Consider the following 6,000-nt stretch of genomic DNA (forward strand, 5'->3'; position numbering starts at 1 on the left):
GACCTGCCAGGACTCGGCCCCAGAAGGGATCTGGCCCTCCAGCGTGTTGCGCGACTTAAAGAAGCCTGTCACCCACGGCCAGGGGCAGCTACTGTGTCATCGTGCTCTTTGATGAGGCAGTGACGGATCGTGCTGCTCACCTGACGCATGCGCGAAGAAAATTTATGGTCAGACCTAACTCTCGAGTAGGAACTGGTTAGGGTTAGGTGCGTACAGTTGCACCTCTATTACATACCATGAACCAGTCAACCAGCCAACAAAGCATCCGATCAACCAACCCATCCCCAGTAAATGCAAAGGTCAAAAGTAAAGCTTTGGGGGGGAAGGGGGGGTTAGTAAGTTTGCATCGTTTTTAGCTACAAGATAGGATAAAGCTCAGACTTTACGGCCAACAACGCTTGACCGCTCAGACAGGAGCAGGTAACTGACAATTGATGTCAGTCCGGGTGTTCAAAGGTCACGCTCTCACTATCCTCGAGACCACTGATCCGAATCTGGACAAAGATGTCTCTTCCATGACAGCGGCTTGTCTAGAATGCGAGGGCTGGCATGAGAAGGAAACGGCTTTCACGCATTTAGTGTCTCCGTCTGATATTTGTGCCTTTCAGATGACCACTACGTGGACCTCCGAAAAAATGACGAGATTAACGAGGTGGGCCCCAAACGCTTGTAGAAGTAGGAGGTGGGGTAGGGTAGGAAAGGGAGGGAAAGAAGGGGTGAAAGAAAGGGAGAGACTATTATCAAGATCTGGTCACTATGCATAAGAGAAAGGGACGAATGAATAAACCAAAGAAGTCGTGTCTGTGTGTGTTTTCGAAGCTCAGTCGGGACCACAGTCCGGCCTCGTGACTGAGTACCATGTGAACGCTGGGTGAGGGCTGTCACGCCACCACGCAGACTGAGTTCCCGTTAGTAAACTACGAGACTACATTTATGTCGACTTCACTAGCCATGGAAGCCACAATCGCATGTTAGTAATGGGAAGTAGCTATACGACTGGCATTTGCTGACTCACGAAGGGGCCTGTGATTTATTATCCCAGATCCTACATGGAGACAGCGTTGTTGTCCACTGAGAATCAACTTATATTACTTGTAACCTCTAATTCATCGCAGATGCTGTGAAGCCACATCTGCAAATTTCAAACCTGGCTAATCTCGACATGTTCGACACTTTTTCTGGTCCCTCCTCCCTCTTTTTCAATATCTGAAAGATAAATCTTCAGCTCTGCTGGGATTATTCAAGGGTCTTTAGAAAGTGTTCATAACCCGTTGCCGTCCTACCTCGCGAGCAGTTACGACACAAGGAATGCTCACAGCCTCAACAGGCGCCCTGTTCGAGAGCACAGAGCACTTGCTTTTGAAGACCAAACAGGCTTTCGTTGTCGGATGCCGTTCCCTTGTTTACAGCAAATACAACAACCGAGTTTGTCTTTCGACTCCACTCGCATTTCCTGTTGGGCCTATCTGCGAGACTCTCGCCAGCGCCGCGAGAGCTTGGCGTCACTCGGTCGCCTGTTAATCACTTCATCTCCAAACGCTCAGGCCGATGAGAGGAGATAGACCTGATATTTACATATACAGTCAATTATTCCTCATTTTCCTTCGAAATCTGTCTGCAATGTGTTTGTCTGGAGAGGCTGCCCCCACTCATACCTTTTTTCTACCCCTACCTCTCCCCTGCCTATTACCCGCTGGAGAAAAAATGAGAGCGCCAGCAATGCTGTGATTGGCACCCCATGGGAGGAGGCTAAAGAGTGTAGGAGTCGCGAATGCAGAAAAATGAAAGAGCTTATTGGCAGCAAAATCATGCTGGAAAAGGTGGAGCACACATGAAACAGTTCCTTCGCAGACTTAATGTCTCGCTCTGTCTTTCTCTTTTCTTTTTCTTCTCTCTCTCCCTCTCTCTGCAGTACTAACTACAGCCACAGTGGCAGTAACATATATCATATATTATAATAGATCGCCCTCGCGAATTCTATGTAAAAATACAACGAGTGTGATCGATTCCATTAAAGTTTAGTGATTCACACATAACAATAGATGGATAGAAGAAAAGTCACCTGACTAATCGACAGACGGAGACAGGTAGGTAACAAACAGGAAGCCTTCCAGACAGACAGACAGACGAACAGAAAGAAAGAACACATGTAATGAGGTAGAGGTTGCAAGAAGGAAGAAAAGAGCGGCGCCAGCCCTATTGCCTTAATGCTGATTACCGGGTCTTGGGACTAATTACTGGTATTAACGTCACGTGTACGAGGACTGTAGACCCCAACGACTTTTTTCCTCCTTAAAAACATCGTCATCGTCGAAGACCATCGATGCAGGCTTGAAGTATGGAGGTGGGTAGGAGGAGGGAGATATGGGAAGGTTTGGGTACCTTAAAGGTGGCATGGAAGCAGGTAATACTTAGCCAAGGCGAGTGAGGGGTCGGGGTCGGGTAGGGAATGGGGCACGAGGGGAGGGAGGTATGAAGGTGGAAGTGATGGTGCTAATAGTGGTGGAGGGTCCGCAGTGTGGGACTGGATATGCCAATTAGATCCGCAGCAGTGGATGTTTGCCACTGCAATTGTTTGTCAGCCTTGGGTGGCGGTGTCACGGGAAAATGAACTGGTTTTGCCCCAAGTTTCAGATTTTAGAAGAGAAGATTTTTGAATACATTTAATGCAAATGTATGTTCAAACAGTACAAACCGATGACCGGCAGTTAATCCGTGTCTTTAACCGAACCGCCTTTCCCAGCCTGAATTTCAGCTATCTACGGTTTGAACTCGGATCGCCAACAATGTTTAGGGTGGAAAAAAGTGTTTCCACAAGTTTCCATGGAAACCTTTCGTCTGCAAGTCGATCTTCGCAACTGACTGACTGATCTCTCGTATCGAAAGTGTGTTAAATAATAGTAACATTACCTGGACGTGCAGGTGTGCTTCACGAGTGTAAAAAAACATTAATGTCATCGTATGTATGTAACAAAATAAACATATTTGTTGAAATATTGTCAGTCGTAAGTATCTGACAGATTACACAGAGTAATAGACTACTTTGTAAGTACATTAAGTAGCCATGAACGAGCATATGGAAAGTCCAATGCTCAGACCTACGGACGGACGATCGACAGTGAGGATTTACACTGCCACTCCTTTAACCGCTAAAACAGAAATAAAGCTTGGTTTAAATTCATAGAAAAATTATTTGCATCACCTGGAAGGAGCATTCTTCGATGCATCATCCATAGGTCTGGCCAAAACCCTGCTAATCAAATCCAAAGAACTATACTTTGATTGCCTGAACCAAGTTCAAATCGAAAGGGATTTTTCGGTTTACACACCACTTTAGAGATTCGAAAGAGGAAACTTTGCTATCCGAAAACTTGGTAACAGTGGAAATCCGCATGCAAAGCACAAACACGAACGCGCGAGCGCACTAATCCCGTTCTCTCCTCGTTTTTATGTCCATTTTTTTCCCTCGGAGTCATCGACAAAAGAGTTCGTAACATTTTTAAGCTTTAATAAAATTAAAACAGTGGTCCCATCACTGGCACCAGCTTAAGAAGCAGCTTGACCAGGCTCACACTCACACACACAGGCAGGCACCTTCACAGGTGTGAGCTTAGATGTGGGTGCCCAAGTTCCCTTTACACCGGCGCATATGAAATGGAGGAAAACAAAGGACGGTCGATATTGGAGGAGACAAGGTGTCTGTCCTGCGCAGTCACAGCTGGTCGAGAGGTTCATTTTACCTGGAGCCTTTCAGGTGTATTCTATTACCTGACAGGCACCTGCTTCACGTGACATTCCGGGCTGCACATCGAAGAGCAGTCCTTTGTCTGCAGCGATACTCTTGAAAGCTGGCTCCAGAAGTCTGCTCAGCGGCAACTTCCTTCTTAATTGAATTTCACAAAAAACCTGGCTAGCACAGCAGGAGGAAGGGTAGTGGCGGGAGGGAGGGGGAGAGACTGAAAGAAAGCTTTAGAGAAAGCGCAAAGCTTCTATATTTTTGTCTGTCCATCCATTTGTCCCTGAGCATTTTTCTATTTTGCTTATTTCTCTTACTCTCCTCTCCTAATTTCTCTCTCTCTCTAACTGTAAAATATCTGTAAAACAGCAACACGAAATTTGACATTTGCTTTATGTGCTAGCAAAACACTTTTCCTAGAATGGTTTTTCCAACAATAAATAAATAAACGAAAACAAATTTTAAGTAAGGGAAAAATCGTCGTTCACTCAGTGCCCTCCATTTTGATTAAAACCTCCATCAGGAACAATAACTCTCTGGAAGCTAATCTCGTTAACCTGACATCGGCTATTATTTAAGCGCCAATTGCATTCGGAGTAAAACCTGTTTACAGGGCCACGGTCCAGGCGGCGACTCGTGCTTCCAGCTGAGGTCTGTGAGTGGCGCCAGATTTAATGTGGCATCGGCTCGACCATGCTCTCTCTCTCTCACACACACACACGCACACACACGCACACACACACCCCTCCCTTTTTCTAACAGACCGGTCTGGATGTGTAGCTGCACCTCTGTGGGCTGTTGTCAACGAACAACCAACCAACCTGTCTACTGGTTTCGCTTTGCTGTTATTTACCGCCGTATCGCCTACAGTAAATACTTAGTATGTGCATTTTGTCAGATGAACCATGTCCAGACAACTCGGCCTGCACACCCCTCATTTCACCCCCACCCCGGGTCACTAGTACTTAACGCTCAAAGGACAGTCGTGTGTGCGTGTGCCTGTGTGCGTGCGTGCGTGCGTGCGTGCGTGTGAACAAGATCGGACGACGCGATAAATACGGCGCTGCACGTTGACAAGCGGGAACGAGGCGGGTCACCATGCTGACCCACGACGTACAGTGGAGCCATCTCGCGGCCGTATCGAAACCCTGAGAGCCCTTTTGTGTTATTTATTGTGCAGTCGATGGGAGTTTGAAGAGGCGCTATCTTTGCAATTGAAGGATTCTGAGGACGGCAGTAGAGGTTGTATGTCATTCTTCAGAATCGCATGTCATAGGATCTTCTAGGGTGGGCGGGGGACCTTTTTCTTTTCCTTTTTTTCTTTCTTGTTCTTTTTTTTTTTTTTTTTTTTTTTTGGTCTTGCCTGATACCACTCAAGGTGAGCTCGGTTAGACGATCCCAAAGCCGTGTTTGTCGTCAGTTCTCGTTTTTCAGGCTTTTACGAGATGATGGCAAGATCTAATGCATTGATAGTGATCTCCCTTTGTGCGCCGGCTTGCTGTGCGGCGCCGTGCACTACTTTACGACTTATGTATTAATGCGCGCATGTCCTTCGACACGTCAATACATTCTGAATATTTGATAGATGTCTGTGTGAAGCGGTTTTTTTATTATTTTTTTTTTAAATTCTTCCTTTGGTGTAAACAGGTTTATCTTGGGCCCCCCCACCTACACACCGTAGTCCTGAGCGCTCGACATTTATAGCGCTTATTCTTGGTTTGACATTAATCAACGCCATCTTGCCAGTAAGCTCTCTCTCTCTCGTTCCTAAGCTAAATTATTAAAGCAGGTATGGAAGCACCTTTTGGACCGCTGGTAAACTTTCTTGGCCTGGATTTTTTTTTTCATATAATGTCAGTGCGTGAACTTGTCACAGCAGCTACGGAATAGGACTTTTTTTTATCTCCTTGCTCAAATCTGGTCTGTACATCATGCACTGTCCATGACCCACGATGACTACTTCTCTCTCTACCTTTTGCTGCAGGACTATCAAGCCACCTCATTCATTATTAGTTCTGCAGCTATCATCATTTACCTTTTCAATTGTAGCACAGATACCTCAACGGACAGCATCGTAGTATCGTTACCAATCGTTTGACATAAATGTGCAATACTGATCTCAAAGATGAAATAAAGATGCCAAAATGAGATTTCTAAGCTCTTGAACTGCCAGGGATTTCAGAAATATGTCTAACGGAAGCTGTTAAGAAACTGCTTGTATATCCTGTTTTGTTTCTATGGTCACGGCGAGTGGAGAGCTGATT

This window comes from Pomacea canaliculata, linkage group LG5 (assembly GCF_003073045.1).
Source record: "Pomacea canaliculata isolate SZHN2017 linkage group LG5, ASM307304v1, whole genome shotgun sequence".
Taxonomy (NCBI): domain Eukaryota; kingdom Metazoa; phylum Mollusca; class Gastropoda; order Architaenioglossa; family Ampullariidae; genus Pomacea; species Pomacea canaliculata.